This window comes from Melanotaenia boesemani, chromosome 6, assembly GCF_017639745.1.
Source record: "Melanotaenia boesemani isolate fMelBoe1 chromosome 6, fMelBoe1.pri, whole genome shotgun sequence".
In the NCBI taxonomy this organism is placed as follows: domain Eukaryota; kingdom Metazoa; phylum Chordata; class Actinopteri; order Atheriniformes; family Melanotaeniidae; genus Melanotaenia; species Melanotaenia boesemani.
In genome coordinates, this window is record NC_055687.1 from 10,953,287 (window position 1) to 10,971,141 (window position 17,855).

General features: G+C 41.7%; 1 long non-coding RNA gene across 2 annotated transcripts; it reads left to right on the forward strand.

Annotated features, from left to right (window-relative positions):
* Positions 1-2,019: 2,019 nt before the first annotated feature.
* LOC121642083 lies at positions 2,020-17,099 on the forward strand. Of its 2 annotated transcripts, none has more exons than XR_006010831.1 (3): positions 2,020-2,261; positions 11,993-12,247; positions 15,396-17,099. It is a non-coding gene; the product is annotated as an uncharacterized LOC121642083 (long non-coding RNA). The 2 variants fall into 2 exon arrangements; XR_006010832.1 differs by lacking the exon at positions 2,020-2,261 and adding an exon at positions 7,184-11,839.
* Positions 17,100-17,855: the final 756 nt, after the last annotated feature.

Here is a 17,855-nt window from a genome sequence, read left to right on the forward strand (position 1 = left end):
TCCTGTAACCTAAATAACATCAACTGTTTTTTCTTAATCCCTTATTTTGTCATTTTCCAAAAATATCAGGATACAGTAATTTTTTAATGTGATCATTTCAGTTTGCTTATTTTGTCTGAACAATCCAGAATTTTCCCAACTCTGCAGCTCATATTATAGTTAACAATTCAAAGCTGCAATAATTCATATTTAAGGAGACTACAGCATTACCTGTTCATATTTAACCAGCAAATTAAACAAAAACTAATCTAGTATCAAAAAGGCTTTTTAGATGATCACTTTTTTTGTTTAATGTTTAGTCACGCCAGTAGTTCAAATGTGCAGAAATTCAGCCATGAGTTGGATCATTTTGCAGTTTAAGGTTTGTGGAGCTTAATTGTAAAATAAACATTGGGCCCATCTAACTGCACTTTAAGAAAGCGCAACATTAACATTCTGCTTTCAAATAAATGCATTGCGTTGCTGATAATAATTAATCTTCTTACAAATATACCAAAAAGTCATCACCAAAGGTCTATGCAAATATGTTTTTTAGACAACAAATAAATAAATAACTTATACTTAATTTTTAGTGCTGCTGTAGTCATAAAGAATGCCACTCATAATAAAATAATAACAGCTGTAGTGGTAAGAACACTAATTTTCAATTTTGGCCAGTTTTCATTCTGATCCCTGATGGTTTAGTAACAAATCTACAACTGCATCCAAAACTCAGGCCTCTGCAGAGTCACCTGCATGGAAGAGGAGGTGGTGGTGGTGGAGGAGGGTTTTGCCGCCTTGCCCGGGAGCAGGAATGGCCTGATGTGCGCTCGTGAACTTGGGATGTGCCACAATGCCAAGCGGCCCCTGGTGCACCTCAGTGTCCGGGTTCCCATGCAGTCGATGGAATAAGAGAGAGGGTTGATGAGGGGCGCGGAGGAGAGGTGATAGGGGCGAGGAGGGGAGAGGAGGGGCGGCTGGCTGGTGCACGGTCTATTGTGCCCGGTCCTTAGCCCATTAGCCACCACCAACCACTCCGCTTTCCCAAGAGGAGCTCGAGACCTGCTTGCCTGCCCGGAGCCGGTAACCAAGCATCAGCGAGGGCGAGAGGAGGGGAGGAGAGAAACAGTAGCTGTATTTAGAGTTTGATCTCCAGGAAAGCGTCCAAAATTTGCAGAGAAAGAAGAGGGGAGTCCGGGACATTGGTAGGCAGAGAGAGCCCCCCCCCGACAACAAACCAGCGGCTGACAAAGTTGTCTCTTTGGCAGTCGCGCCTCCTATTGAACCAGTAATTTATTCAAAGGAGATTTTTATCCTCGCGATCTGATTATTATGATAATCAAGTGACCCAGACCCCCTTTCTTGGCTCTTGTCTGCGGACTCTGGGCTCGGCGGTGACAGTAAAAGCTGATTTGCACGGTCTTCACCCTCTGGTCACATTCCTGGACTCCTCTGTATCAAAGACGTAGACAATAAGAATAGTGGATGTGCTCACTTGATCCAGGCGCATGAGCGGAGGCCGCAGTCTCCGCCGGGGGCTTTGTGTCAAACGAATACTAGTTGCCAGACAAGATTACACGAAACTTTTTTTTAATCCCACGTGGGCCAAAAATGGGCTGAAAACGATACACTTCATATAGGCTACTGCATGTGTTAAACTCCTGTAGGCTTACAATAAAACAGGTGTGGAGATGTTAGTATTGATTGATTAGTAATTAGTGAATGAATAATGATTTTGCCAATCAGATTTCATCCCACATTTTTCCAATTCTTATGACCTAATGATTTAATCTAAAAACACAAAGAGATCCAGCCTGAATCCAGGCTATTAGTTTCCAGAACTGTGGTCCTTTAATGCCGAAAAACTTGAGCTTCCATGCTTATTCACGCATGCTTTAATATTTCTTAGAGGGTGGAGACAAAAACAGACCTGCAACGTGTCATAAAGGGGAGGGTCTTGGAGGTGTTATATGTTTTTAGAGCAGGCATGTTTTAAGTTCATTTTGCATCTGACGCAAGGAATGGCGAGCGCGAGGGACGGCGCGGGCAGGAGGGGGGGAGGCTAGATCCACCTCCGAGAGAAATAATGGAGATGATAATAAAACAGGGGGAAAATCCGCGAGAGTGAAGCTGAATGGATGGAGAGAGAGAGACGTCACCAGCAGCCGCAGCCATGAAGACCGTGCGGTCCAGCCTCCGGCGAATCAGTTGGTCTCAATCTCCTGAAACGCTCGCTTCTCGGTTTTGGAGAGCGAATGCCGCAGCGACTCGCAAGCGACGGCGTGAGTATGAAATATAGTCTTTGTTTTTATTCCAAGAGGGGGGTAGAAAGAAAGAGATTTGCAGAATATTGGCTAAAATGAACGGAAGAAAGCACGTTTGCACCCGCGCCGCGTTCACCGTCAGTCTGCACGCATAACGGAGCTGGATGCATCTGGGTTGTATACAACCCAGATGCATCCTGCTATAGCAGCAGGCAAATACGGGCGCTGTTGGGTTTAAATGTATTATTTCTATTTTCTATGTCTGCTCTATCCGGATGTTCTAAAGAGTAAAGGAGATGTGTAAAAAAGAGTAAATAATGGTGGGCCATTACGTGGTGCCAAAATAGTGCTTTGCAAAATTGCTCCAGATTTGATGTTCTATTTTTAATCTGCATGTAATGCTACAGAGATCGGGTAAATTAAATGTATACATCTCGTAAGGGGTTAATGAGGTTTAGCGCAGGTGCAGTAAAAGGTCACATGTGAGCATAGAGAAACAAACCTGCACTGCCTGGGTGAATGATTTAATACATTAGTGAAAGAGAAAAACTTCTAATTGGACCTGGTGTGGGTCTTCTTCAGAGGAAAGTTCCTCTTTTTCAGTCTCAATGACGCATTGTACTTAGGCTTCCTATGCGTCATTCACGTGGAGCCACGAAAGGCCAAAATGCGTTGCCAGTCCTGATTTCATATCTCACACCTCCAGCCACTTAGCAGGGTCATTTCTTCAGCTTTGCATTTCGCCACAGCGGGAACAGGCAACACGTGTTCAAAACCTAAGAAATTTTACACGACCTGGGAGAAAAACAGACGACATATTTTTTTCTTTCATTCTTTCTTACCAAATTAAGCCCTTGTATGAATCTGGGGGCTCTGTGTCCATGTGGCTCAGATATGAGGATTACTAGTGGCCAGACCTGAAATACATGCATAATAAGACAAAGTAGTGGCGTTCACATTCATAGTTGGCAGATAAAGGGATCACGAGGCCAAATATCCCGTATAGACCGAGAGGCCTGTGTCGGAAACACGTGTGGTCCGTCGAACTCGACGGGACAGAAAACTGAAACTCAGGAGCTTTGCAGACTAAATCCAAAAGGGGGGAAAAAGAAGAAGAGTGGGTGTTGTATTGGCGTTATGAATCGTTTCACGATTAACATTCATTAGCATGCATGAAGTGGTGAATGCATGAACACAGGCAGAGGTTGAATCTGAAAAAAATAAAATCAGAGTAAAAATATATACATATCTGGCTTAATTTAGGATGTTAATGGGTTGCACAATTTTAGATCATTTATCAACTTATTGACTGAATTAGTTCCACCTTTAACACCTTCACAGAACACTGACGTGTATTATACACAGAAGAAGAAATGTGTGTACAACAGCAGTGCATGTTTGTGACACTGACTGTGCATTACGCATAGTGTTGTAGCAATGCGTTGTGTTAATTAACGAGCTGCTGAATCTTTTGCAGTCTATCTCCATTATGTGTTTCAAGGCATTTTTTTTACTTCATGGTTGAAGGGAAACAGAACAGTCTGCTATCTGAGAAATGGGGCGATTTGGCTTTGTACCCCATTTGAAAAATAATATGATCGTCTCTTTTTACCAGGGATCCATGAAGAGACGTACAGCGGCGTCACAACGTGGCTTATACTGTAGGTAATATGTTAGATCCCACTGTTACATTACTCACAGGCTTCCCTTCTCAAGTTAGTAGAATTATTAATTTCATTTGATTCTAGTGTGTTATAGGATTAATTTAGGTTTGGATTGGTTATTATGTTTTTCTAAAGTTATATAATTCAAATGATATGATTTTTATACCCGTGAACAAGAGAGAGAGAGAGAGAGAGAGAGAGGGAGGGAGAGAGAGAGAATTACTGGAAAGAAAACTTTAAAATGTCAAAAAGAAGACGCTCAAAACCAAATGTCATCTCACGACAAAAACACACTGTTTTGGAAAAACCAAAAGACAAGTTTGGACTATTTATTAATATTATTTTTACAAACTGTTATTTCTAGTAAATGAGTTGCACAGCCCACTCATTGCCAACAGACTTCCTTCACCCCGTGTCCACACTTCTAATCTCTGTGTTCATGTGGCGCTAACATATTATATTTATTGCGTTTGCAAATTTGGCCTTTGTTGCCCCAAAATGTAGCATTCAGTCTGCAAATTTCCACTTGTGCGATTAAATAGCCTAAAATAAAAAAAAAATCGTTTGGCTTTAATCGGACCTGTGAGACTTCATAATTTGAGTTCCACTCTTTCCTAACCGTTCTTGCATCCTTGCACATATTTTTTTCCCCAATTAGAAGGGGCGGATTTATTGACGTCACACACATCTTGGCCAATGGCATAGCTTGATGAGGTTTGTTTAAAAGGTAAAAAGCAAGAAGGCCGACCTCCTTTCATTCTGTAATGCCATTTTGGAGTTTATACAAAGGTAAGCGGGGGGAAGAAAAAGGGCAGTCCTGAGAAAGCAGATATATGTTGGCTTAAACTTTTATAGAACACATACAATTCAAAATCTCCACGAGCTTAATTTCCTCAAATTATAGTGTTTAAATGACTCAATATAGTGAAATACACTAGGAGGGGAGAAGAAAGAGAGAGAGGAACTAAATACAGAATACAGAAATAAAAAAAGAGCAAACTACATATGGAAAATATTGAAATTGAAAAAGCTTTAATATAAACTCCAGCACGCCTATAAAAAAAGCCCATGTTTAATGAAGGAATTATTAATGATAATGAGGAAATTAGTACAATCTGCATGTAATTATTTTTTTCTTTTTGTAGCTTTGAAAATATATCTGCATAAAATGAGTTATAATTCACAGCGTGAATTTAATGTTTTATTTTTAATATTGCATAATTCTCATTTCAATAATATTAAAACATTTTTAAATGTGAACACGAAACATTTTAAGACAAACACACTGCAGTCCTTTACATAACATTGTTGTATGTTTAAATATTATAAAAGGATAATTATAAGGAAAAAAAAAGTGAAGTTTTAAATACTTTTTTAGCTGTGAATTATTTAAATCACTAGTCTACTTTTGTGAGGTATTTGTGATACAAGCATGTTCTTTTTTACAGCAGTGAGTGTGTGTGGTTGTGTTTATTAGCGGGCATTTAAGCTTGAGCCTGGGTGAGTGTGTGTAGTCTAATACTGTCTGCAATTATGTGCTAAACATGTGAAAGTACTCACACAGTGTGTGGTATATGTGTGTGTGTGTGTGTGTTTGAGCAGCATTCAGGGACTAGAGGCATGATTTTGTTTTTAATAAGGCCTTGCCATGTCCTTGTGGATGGAAACAAAGCACCTTGAAGAAGATTTGTGTCATGCTGACAGCTTTCTAAACAGCAGCAGAACACCTTCTTAAATAAACTCTACAAGCATTCAGTCTGCAGAAGAACACCCGCTGCTTATTCTAACCTGGAGGGAGAACAATGCCAGGGAGCCTTGTTGTTTGCTGATGGCGATGTTGCCGTCTCCGCTAACCTAACACCTGCATGTTGCCAGTCAAGCTTTGAACGTTGAGGTTTGTGTGATGGAGGGTGAAAATTGCTGTGCCTCGCCCTCCTCTGTCTCAGTATCTCTCCATCTCTGTGTCTCTGCTTTCAGTCAGTAGAGCTCTACTTGGTGGTGGCGTTTGTGAGGGAGGAGCATCCACAGCAGGGATCTGGGCACACAGAGCAGCTTTAATTAGATGGGGCCTCGTGCCATGTGCCACCGCTGCATGTGTGAGATGGAGTGTGTGTGTATGTGTGCTGCAGCTTTGTCCACATCCGAACATATTCCGTGTGTTTAACTTTGTACATATTTGTTTTTCACAAACTTTGGTGTTAAAGGAAGCATCCAGTGCATCTTCATTCTGTGTAAGATATTTTTTTCTTCATATGTGTGCATGTGTACTTAAAGCCCTAATATCCTTGCTTTGGCACCAACCTCAAGCGTTGACCGACTGCTTTGGCATCAGATAATGTAAATTAAGACAAACCAGTTTCTTTTGTAGTCAAACAGCCAGGATCTTCTTTTAATTTAGAAATGCATTTGGGTCATAGCGGGGGGTGGTGTTTGAAGGCATCACCCTCCCATGGAGCCAGTCAGTGGGTAAAGCGGGTTCACTGTAGGGATGGGCGCCAGGCTGGAGAAGGGAAGGTTGGTGTCATAACCGGCTTGGACTGGTTTGACAACTTGTCCACTTTTGTTTTGTTTTTTTAATTGGTTCATCTTGCTGATTGACAGGTGGAGTTTTTGAAATACAGGCATTGCCACAAGACAATCAAAACTTCTACTGGGCAAAAAATGGTTTCCAATCCAAAAAAGGGTGACATCATAAAATGAGGGGTCAGGACATTTGAAGGCTGAATGGTTTGAGTGAAGGAGAAAGGCCCCAAGCCAACAGAGTAACATCCTTTTTTTTAGGGTGCTAACTGATGTTTTATTCAGACTTTTTCTTTAAGTCAAAAACTACTTAGTATATATTTAAATACTTTTTTTCAGGTCAAACATGATGGACACTGCATAATCTGATTTTTTTTTTTTTTAATAACAGTCCTCTTCTTTGCTTATAGGTCAGAACTTGTCCCATGTTTGTTTTCCCATGGCTTGAGAGGATGGGTAGCCTTAGGGGTTGATTGTTATCTTTGGTTATCTAGCTGTATGAGTGATGTACATTCTTCATAAAGCTAGATAACCGAAAGTAACAAGAATCCCATTACACTCCTGGAAAGGCATCAAGACCCCAAATGCACCTCTTTCTAAAAAGAAAAAATAAAAGAAAAAGAAAAAAAATCTACCAGAAGAACCCTTACAAGAGAGAAAATGGACAACACTGTGAAAGAAATGGGATCATAAAACAGAAAAAGGTAAGGTGCACCATTTGCATTTGTTCTGTATCTGATTTAAACCAAGTGATTATGTGTAGATTATATTAACTTTACTGTGGTGTTTTCTGCTGTTTTGTTCAGTCAGCATCCTAAGTTTGGCTACAGTTGTTAAGCATGTGTAAAATAAAGATAATTAAAAAATGGGGCATTGCGACGCATATTTCTGCATCCAGTGGCAGCGATCCATAACAGTAAGGTTGGTGCAACAGGATAACTTTTAATCTAATAAGCCCCATGATCCCTGTGTGTGAGGCTGCATGCAGGAGCTTAGTCTTAGTATCACATGGCTGGGAGAAAAAGGCCTTCTCTGATTCACCAAAGCTGGTGGACTTCTGACAGGTCCTTTAACTACTCTCTGTTGGCTAATCGGTTTTGTTAGCCAGTTTGGCAAACACTCTGTTTACTTGCCTCTATAAATTTTATTACTACTCCTTACATCTTTGGCATTAAGAGGACATGCAATGTGAAAAGAATGTGGGCCTTTTATATCATAGGAGCTGCATACGGTGCTATGAATTATACATATGTTCCAACATGGATGCAATTGTGTGAGTTAAGAATGCTCCTCCTGAGTTAATCTGGCGCCCCAACACCCTGCTGGTACCTAAGCGAAGAGACAAGAATTTGTTTGGGGCCAGTTTGTTAAGTTATCCGTTTTTGTGTTGTTTTTTTTTTTTTCCTCCATCCCACCTACTCTTTTCACCCTTTTGCATAAAAAGATGTTTGATTTGGGGTTTTGGCCGTTGTTTGATTTGACTTGACAGTTGGCTTGGTTTTGAATGGGCCGTGGCAAAGCCTCCATTGCATGAGGTGCTACCATGTGGAAAGGCCTGATGGGATCTTACTGAATGCTGATGTGTGTGCAAGCAAGGCTCAGAGGGGGTGTGGTCCAGGAGCAATCAAGCAGAAAGTACCCCCAGTGACAAGATGCATGAGTGAGAGAAGGAGAACAATCTCACCCTTTAGGTTCATTGCTGGAGCTCATGGTGAGGAGTAATTGGTCAATCAGATCTTCATCCTAAAGGCCTCTGATGGCTGATTGAAGGTGTGATTTCTGTTCTGCCCATCAAAGCAAGAGGGTCACTCCTGCTGAGAGAGACCTGCTAAGGATTGTTCCCAAGGTCTCAAAGCTGTGGTGCCACAAGGCTAGAAGTGAACTCCAATTGTAATACATATTCCACTTGGTGGTTTGCTGTTGCAACATGGTGCAGCTAAGAGATCTCCCTTGTGTTTGAATGTATTCAGCTTGACATGGCACAAATTATAAAAGTTTGTGTGGCAGCCTTACCTCACAATGTCAATCTCGTCAAGTCCTGAGATTGTGCCTGCCATCCTGCTGCATTGCAGGTGCTGAGTGTGACATTTGAGCTCTGAGCTCAGCTAGTAAGAGAGAGGAACGAGGGCCTTGACAGGAAGTGACAGCCAGAGATATCACCTTCTTGGATGGCAAAGTAGTACCTGGTTCCTTCTCAGCTTTGCTGCTGCCATCACCACTACTGTGTGTGTGTCTGTGTTTGTTTCCTATAATTCCAGAATAGGCCTTGTCTAGACAGCATCATACAGCAGGGCTATGATTTAATATTTAAAATGAGAGATTAATAAGTATGCCTGGTCATATCCAAGCAGTTGTATATCTTAATAAGTGTACTTTTCATAATGAATTTAGCACCCAACAGGTACAAAATGGACAGATTTTTAGCATTCTAGAGATAAGTTGTTTGTTTCACTCTGTTTTTTGTCAGTTAGTGTTGGGGCTAAACAGGAACTGAAGCCTTGGACAGATTGTGTTTACACCCTAAGCAGCGCCTTGGGAGATGCATGTCATGGTGCAAATGCTTTGTTCTGGCTTGGTGTGTGGCACAGTTATATCACTAACACATCACACTAGGGACACCAGAGAAGAGACCGTCTTAGCTTATGCCTGCCTGAAAATGGCATGGAGATGGGAGAGTTCCTAAAAACCACCTTAGGGCCGTGGCTCTCTCTTTTTCTGTGTCCCCCGGCAGTGTTTGAAATAGAAAGAAGGCGCATAGAGAAATGGTGTAGAAGGAAAGGCAGGGGGAGGAAAGAGAGGAAGGAGGGTGGTGGGTTTGTCTTAGTTTTCATGCAATAGTCAAGCAGATTTAGACTCTAAGTGTCAAATAGAAAAACAGCCATTGTGGTTGGGTCCTTCTCGCCCCCCCACCAGTAGACTTTACAGTCAATAGAGCTAGTCCACTTGTCACCGAGGGACAATGCGTCCCTTTTCCTTCCTTTCAGGCTTGTCAGGTCCAAGCAGCCAGACAGTTTTCTGAATAAGACCCAGTGATTCTTGTCCCCTTTTCTCCGCCTCTCTTTCTCTAGTCGGAACACACCAACAGGGCTTGGAAAATGGCTTCACTGTTGGGCTAGAAGGCAAAGACTAGACTATGTTATTTTCTACAACATTGGCAGCCCCTCCACAACCCCCCATGCTCACACAGAAATGAATGTAACTTAGGCAGTTGCAAATTCAATGGGCCTCACCAGACAAAAGAGATTAAGTTTGGCAACTTAGCAGTAACAGGTGTACTTTGTGCTCAGACCACACGGAGGGTGACTGCTGTTGTCTGACCCGATGCTCTGTTTGCCTTCCTGATGATTTTCAGTCATACAGAGATAAAGTTGTTTTTTTTTTTTGTTTGTTTTTTTTTGTTTTGTTTTTTGGGGATTGCTTTCAGACCTTGGTGACATAGGAGGTTTAGTAAAAGGTGTGTTTGGCATATTTTTCCCAGCACTAGCTTCTTGTAATTTTTTCTGCATTTGAGCTGAGCGGAAAATCTTGCTCAGTTTATCCACATTTCTCCCATGAGTTGCCACATTTTCTCCAAAGGGATTCTGCAGATATCTTTAGATCTCAAGCAGTGCTTACCCAAGGGAGAAAGTTAAAGGTAAACAATGAAGGCACGCAGAAACTAAAAGAAATATCAAAGAAAATGCAGCGCTGCTTTGTTACATGAAAAGATTTTCACATTTAGAACTGAGACGGTGATGTTCTAGGAGGGGGAGCAGCTTTCAAAGAGTATGAGTAAAGCCTTTTCTGTTCATACCTTCAGTATTTTCAACCACAATAAATCAAGCCATTCAGTAACAGTACAAACAGAGACACTCTCAGCGCTAGGGCAAAACAGTGTGTGCATTTGTTTGTTTCAGTCATTAATAAAGCTTTTACCAAGAGCCCCTGTCCTCAGAAAAGCCCATTCTGGTGAAATGACTTGGCAAAGCATCCGATGGAGGGTCTGTTCAGACTGAAGCTGCTCTGACTGCCATTGTCTAGCTCTCTCTCTCACACCTACGTGTCCAGCGTAAGCACACAATTTCATTGTTGTGTGAGCTGTTAATATCGGAGGCTTCACAATAGAGCCCATTCGCCATATTTGCATAAGGCACTTTTCCAACAAGGACCCAGAGAGGGCTTGAAAGCTGGCCCACTCCAGTGCCAATGGCAAAAAAATGTCAAGTGCCAATTAGGAGAGGTTTGCCACCATTCAGCATTACCCCACCCCTGTAGTTCTTCTCCTTCCTGCTTATCCACCCCAACTCTCTCACACTCCAAGTCACCCCTGGTTTTACCACCTTATTCCAGTTTCAAATGGAGCCTTCCCCTACTGACACCCAAAGACAAAAGCTGGCTCCCTCCTCTGCTGGCTAATGGAGGATCCTTTCTGCTTGGCTTAGACAATTAGCAAAATCATACAGCGTGCTCCCTTCACTGATTAGTCAGCTTTCTTTGTTGATTACTCTGAATGGTAAGGGTTTAGGAACTATGCAGCTAAACCCGTGTGATACAGGCTCCACCTGCTTTTGAATATTGAACTTACCAAGCTGGATGAACTGTGATTGTATGAGTTTAGATTAACAGGTTTTTTATATGCAGGTGTGGTTAATCGACAACAATAAAAAAGACAGATGCTGATTTCAAACAACTAAGAATTGAATCCTTTCATCTGGTCAGTGTGTGTCAGTGTTGATGACATTTGGCAACCTAATGAGTTCCTTTAAGCTAGTCCCACTTATTATTTTCTCCTGATACACATGTGAATATACAGCATCTTATTATAAGACAGGTTGCATTCAGGCTATTTAACAGAGAATGCTTGCTTTCAGACAATATTTAAAGAAGCTGCATGAAAACCAAGTTAGCTTAAGTGATGATTGTCAACAGTACCAAAGACAAGTTTACAATTCATCAGATCTTAAAATCTCTGCATTATTCTCACTAATGCTTAAGTGTAGCTGTCAGATGCAAGGTTTGTGATGACAGGAATTTAGAGATCATCTTTGTATATGATGTAACATACTGTTTATCCCAGGGAAAGCTTTGACATTGAATACAAAGGTAAATTTGGTTCCTGACATGAAGCATGAAGTCAAATTAAATACACAAATTAAGTCATAGACAAAATAAAAGAGTAACTGTGCTGGCCCAATCGGGCTACTGTTGTTATCCACAGAGTGTTTACCTAACTTACAGCCTCCTGCCACTCAAAGGGATTTTTCTCTTGTCCTTTTTTCTCTTCCATTCTTTCATTCAATCTCTGTGTCGAGTTTTTTTTTCCTTTCCCACCCTTGATTCTCAGATGGTTGGATCTGATTTGCATGCATTTGCATAATGAAAGTCATTTGCATGCTCGGGGGCAGACTGTACCATGAGAACAGACATGAAAAGGTGTGTGTGTGGATCTGCATGCGTGTGTGTATACATGCATTCATGTGTATGCCTTGCTTGCATCTGCGAAGTGTCTGTGTCCATTTTGATGGTAAAACTACATTCTTAAAATTTTCTAACCCCCTGATTTTTGTATCTCTGTTGTTTGTGCAGGGTACCACACCAGTGAAGGAAAGCTGGCAAAAGAAGATTGAAAAACAGAGAAGAAGGAGGAGGGGTTGCTGTTGATTCTGCCCTCCCTCTCTCTTCGCCCTCCTCTGCATCGCCTCTTCCCTCCTCCTCTTCCCTTCCTCCTTCACTCCATCCTCAGCAGACTGCCCCTTTTTCCTGTACAGCGAAATGCAGCCCGCGCCACCATCTTAGAGCAACGCTGGCATGAAATGGAAGTGGGAAGACCAGTCAGTCCAGGTAAAAGAGCATTAAACTCCCTGCGCCCGCCGCACTGCATTTCTCTACCGGCACCACACCGACTCTCCATCCTCTCCTCCTCCATCTCCCCATGCCTTTGGTCATCTTCTCCAGCGGGCTACAGTCTGCGTTTTAATCATCTTGGATATATTTGTTAATTGCAAGTTGCGCTGATGGGAGGGGGGCGAGTGTGAGCTGATGTGGGTGGAGCGAATTTTGTGTGTGTGTTCACATTAAATCACTCTGCTCTCAATGCCTCTCTCAGGAGGCAATCCGTGGGCATCTGTCCTTGAAGCGCCAGGTTTTCTTTCCGTTTGGGATTTCTCGTGCCATCCTCACGCGCACGCTGACATGGCGGCGGCTGCCATTTTGGAAATACAGTGCGAATATATATTACTATAACTTCATACAGTCAAGTAGCTTAGAAGTTGTTAAATATGGGGGACTGCTATTGTATACACACATATATAAATATGTAATATTTAACAGTTTTGCCTTTTATATTAACCCTGAAAGTCGGTCCCTTCTGTTTTCAATATAAGGAAAGCCAAAGTGGGCACATCGGTTGATTGGAAAGTGTAAATATGCATGACTGATATAAATTTTCTTTTACAAGGACACTGCAGCAAAACCAACAAAAAGCAGGAAAAAGACAGAGTGAAACAATAGCAGAGAGAAGGTGAAGAGTTGAAAGCTTAATAGACAGTTTCAGTCATGGAAAACCTCTCCAAGCAACTGACGAGTATTGGAGTGTAGTTGATGTTCAGACAAGTCGAGTATTGTTCTCCCTGTGTGAGCTGGTTGTTATGCAGCATTATGTCAACTGAGGTGCTCGCAACTTTGAAAACCGCTTAAACCAAAACACCAATTAGCATCGGTTCAGTGTGATTAAGTAATGCAGCTAGTAAACAATGTCCACCATTGTCCTCGTAACAGAGACCTTTCTTTGTGTGGAGGTCAGAGAGACTGTGCTAATGCTTACTTACAGTATGGTGTCCATGATGTTAACAGAGATTAATACAATGACTTCTACGTAAAAGTGAATGGAGAAAAGACCAAAGAGAGAACCACCTTCTTTTTTTCCCAGTTTGAGAAAGTTAAAATGTAAATCAATAAATAAATCAACTTAGGTAAAAACATATAAATAAAAAAAAAAATCTAATTACACCTTTAAAAAGAAATCCTACATTTAAATAGACTTAAGGAGTAAAAGCAGCTCTCAAATTAGGTCATGTTGCATTTTAATTTTTGAAGAAGCATTTTAAAAAGCGAAGGCTTTGCTAATAAGTTCTGTTTTCACTGTGTCCAGCAGTGGCACTAATCACTGCTGGGCCTCTATAAACAGGTGGTAGATTGAGCAAAAAGGGGCTGGGGCAGTTCTGAATTTACTGTGTAAATTATGTAGAGCCCAAAACAATGCAAACAGTAGACAGTGGAGTGGCTGGCGTTGGCTAATGAGATGATGAGAAGCCTGGGAGGGCTGGGAGCTGATCGAGGAGAGGGGGTGGGCATGACCAGCAGCTTGTGTCTGGATCTGCATGTATGTGTGTGTGTGTGTGTGTGCGTGTGTGTGTGTGTGTGTGTGAGAGAGGGTCTATTGGTACTTTGGCAAAGGTGCAGACACTGTTCTGTCTGCACAAACCCTACCATCAGCACCCCTCCTGCCCAGACTGAGTGCTGCAAAGGGAGGGGAGGGTTTTCAGGCAGCTGGGGCACCCTGCCCCCATTGCTCCAACCAGAGCACCAGCCTTGGGAAACTCTGTGTCAGGGGTCCCCCCAACACTGGCACATAGGGGCCCCCCAAAAGTCTGGCTTCAAACCCCCATCGCCACCATCCCCTCCTTCCTGTTGTCTGCCCAAACACCACCACCCCTCCTACCCTAATGTGAGACTGGGGGCCTGGGAAGGACTTCAAGTTCATGGCCAGACCTCCTATTGAGCTGACAGCCTGACTGTTTGCTCAATTCGGCTCCCTATTCAGAGCCATGCTAAAGTAGGGGGTGTTGAGAAAAGGCAGGAGGATGCAGGGGGGGTTGTTGCTAGATGGGACACCATAGTACTGTGATAGCTATTCATTCAGCGAGTGGAGACAAGTAAAGAGTGAGTGAGAGTAAAAAGGGATGGGGGTTTGAGTCGGGGTGCATAAATAAAAAGTGAGGAATCTAGGGACAAGGTTTGCTTTGAGGGCTGTGCGCCTCTCTCACACTCTTTTAGACTCTTAATTACTGGCACCTTCCACGTTTCTCTCCCCTTTTTGTAACTTCATCCCCCCCCAGTCATCCTCAGTGCACAAACACTCCTGAACACACACACAAAATAGCAAAGGCAATCGTTTTCGTCATCCTCTCTATTCCCTGATTTTATTAGGCCACATGCTGGGGCTGTAAATTTACCATTAACAAGTGTATTCACTGTAGTCCTCTCAACAAAACAAGACCATGATGCCAATAACTCAAAGTGACACCAATACCCAAAACCACCTTTAATGCCGCAGTTCTTTGCCGTCAACCCCCCGCCCCACCTCCCCTTCCTTCACGCACACACACACACACACACACACACACTTTCCTCCTTGGTTGTACTCATTGGAGCAGCATTGCAATGCTAAATGCCAATGCTAACGTGACATTTGCTAATAGCTCAGGTGATGTTAATTAGCACGATGATTGTTGATTTCGGCTGCTAAGCTCAATGGCTGCAATTTTTGTTCCTTCTGAACTTGGTGAACCGCTGTAATAGTTTAAGTTGCTTGTCTGAGCTGCATGAAAATGTAATTAAAAAAAAGGGTTTGATAGCCTTCTGAAGTGCAAGTAGGCCTAGCTTAGGGTGTGTCACATGCTTCCTCTTTGTATTAGCAGCTTGTAGCGTACCAGGCTCCTGTTAAGGCCTTTCAACTTCAGCCTCAATCCCCTCAGCTGGTACATGGAGCTGCGCTTACCAGATTTAGGTCACACAAGTAATAACCCAATGAGTGATTTTTTCCTGTGTTAAAAAAATGAAGAAGACAAACCTTCTTTTGATACTCCTAAATTGGAATTCTCACTCCATTGTCTCAAATAATTGTTTTGACATTCACATGATTGGTCTCACAGTGTGCTTTGACTCAGAAGAATCAAAGCTGTATCCTAATGTAATTTTTCTTTCACAGATAAATGTTGCTGGTCAGGGGGCTGCAGAGTGGACAGAACACACAATGGGGGGACAGCAGGACTCCTCCTTTGCTGGTCGTTTGCTTCCTTTCAGTTGGAGTAAACAAGATGAAGGTGCTGCTGTCTGCACACGAGTCAGTCGGGATTCTGGCCATTGATCCAAAAGTCAATGTGGACTGTTTGCAAACACCTCTTGGTGTTTTAGTTGATGGACTATGACTAAGGGAACCAGTGGGCTCGGACGGATGATCGGCAGCTGTAGACCTAGACAAACTGGTCCAGAATTCTTTTTTATGTTTTTTTCTTTTAAAATGTGTATGATTAAATTTTTTTTAATATCATCTTGTGTATTGACCTGTAAACAACATTACATGGTAATGATGTAGTATATATGTCTTTATCAAATGTACTGGCTCCACTTACTGTAGGCTGAATTTGATTTGGGTTGTAGCCCATGATTTTTCTTGTTATGTTTTGTAATAGTTGCTAGGACTCAAAAGACACGTGAATGTGAGACCCACGACAGCAGTGAATAATACTGCACTGCGATTGGACAGCTCCGTGTGTCAGCTGACACAATGGCGAAGGAGTGAGCTGTTGTCTTTATACTCTATGCAACTGTTCCGTCAATTTTTTTTTGTCTTGGCAGAGCCCTTTTTCCTTTTTCCTCCCCTTCTGGGCTAGCAGTTTATAGATATTCCTTTAGACATCATCAAGAAAATTGTTTTTTGAGGAGGCTGCGTTATCATTGTTAATATACAGAAACAGATAATACTGGCAGAGTGTGTGGGAGTGTGTGACAGATGACAAAGTACACCTCAGTTTCATCAGTGGATGGATTAAATCTCATTTGCGAGCATAACAGACTTTGATTTTGCTGTGCAGCCATGAACCAGTCGGAATAAATGTGTACTCAAAATTTAATATTTCTGAAGGAAGGAGTGTGTTTGATCTGCAAGAAGTAGCTCATGGAGGCCGGTATACAAACTACGCCACACTATCAAAACCTGCTTCCCAGCAGGCTTTGAGACATGGCAGTTTGCTTCATAACAGTTTCCTGCCTCAGTGTAATGATACATCTTTGGCTGAGACATTACAAATACATAAGCTTCAAACACTGCTTTAATTTCCTGTTCTTGACATTAACACACAAACACGCACACACACACACATCCAAATGCAATAAGGCAACTATCGCAGGCTAATTCATTCTATATTAATTTTTGGGAAGTGGCAAATTTTTTATTACGATTGATAATCTATGCAAATCTTTTAAATATTACTTTAAACAATCTATGCAGTGCTTTTAGAATTGATTCAAGGGAGACTGTCTTGGCCTAATTTAGAAAATGTATCCTTTTGATAATCATGCACATCCCAGTGCTCAAGACAATTACTTATCTGCCTGGATAAGCTTGAAATTATGTTTTTAATCTCTAGCAAAAGAGTCACTTTTCTGATATCAGTCCAGAGGCATAAAAAACATGAATTCTGGTCTATAATAATTTAATCAGTTGCACTAAATCTTTTTTTTTTTTTTTTTACATAAATGCAGATGAAATATATCTTTTTGTTGTTTGCTATAGGCAGCAATGTTTGTGTTATGCAATCTAATCGTTGTGAATGAGGGCTCACCACATGTGCCTTTGTATGCAAAACTGTGTTGGAATAGTAATAAAGGTTTACACTGAAAACAATGCAAATATTACTGTTGTGGATGTGTCTATTTTTCTTGCATGTCATCAGGTGGCAGGATAATCTAGAGATAAATGGAAAGATTGTACGTTTAGCAGCCACACGTCCTGATGAGGTGTCCTTGAGTTGTCACCAAGCTCGGTCATGTAACCTTGTCAAATGCAAATGTATCAAAAAGACAAATAACTGCCTTAAAGACAGAGAGAAAATAAATTTAATCAAAGCAAGAAAAAAAAATATCGATAGCTGCAGCACCTTTTAAATGTATTTGCATGTTTCTTTGTTTGTTATATCTACAAAGAATTCAACTGCAGTTCAATTCCAGCATTATGTTCCTGCCAAATGAAAAGATTATCACAAGTCCCCTGAGATCAAACAATCTTCCACACACCTTCAGGGATAAGGGTTTGTTTTTCTGTAGTCTTTAGTATCCAGTTACATTTGAGAAAAACACCAGAGCTCTGTCCCCCTTTTATTGTTAAATGAATCAATGCAACGATGCTCTCTGTAGTAACCAGTGAAAATCTTGACCTCGTTGTTGTTATGTAGATGAGTAAGGAGCTCATATGCATCGCCACCATTAACTTAGTGGAAACAAAAGGAACACTAGCACTTGTCCCTGATTGTAATGATCAGTGGGCAGCACTGCTGCCACGCAGGCCTCTGTATGCAGTGCAAAACACTTCCCCTGCGTGATTTGCTGTCTGACACCACATATGGCAAATGTGCCAACATCAACATATGGGTCCCCAGCAATTCATTAG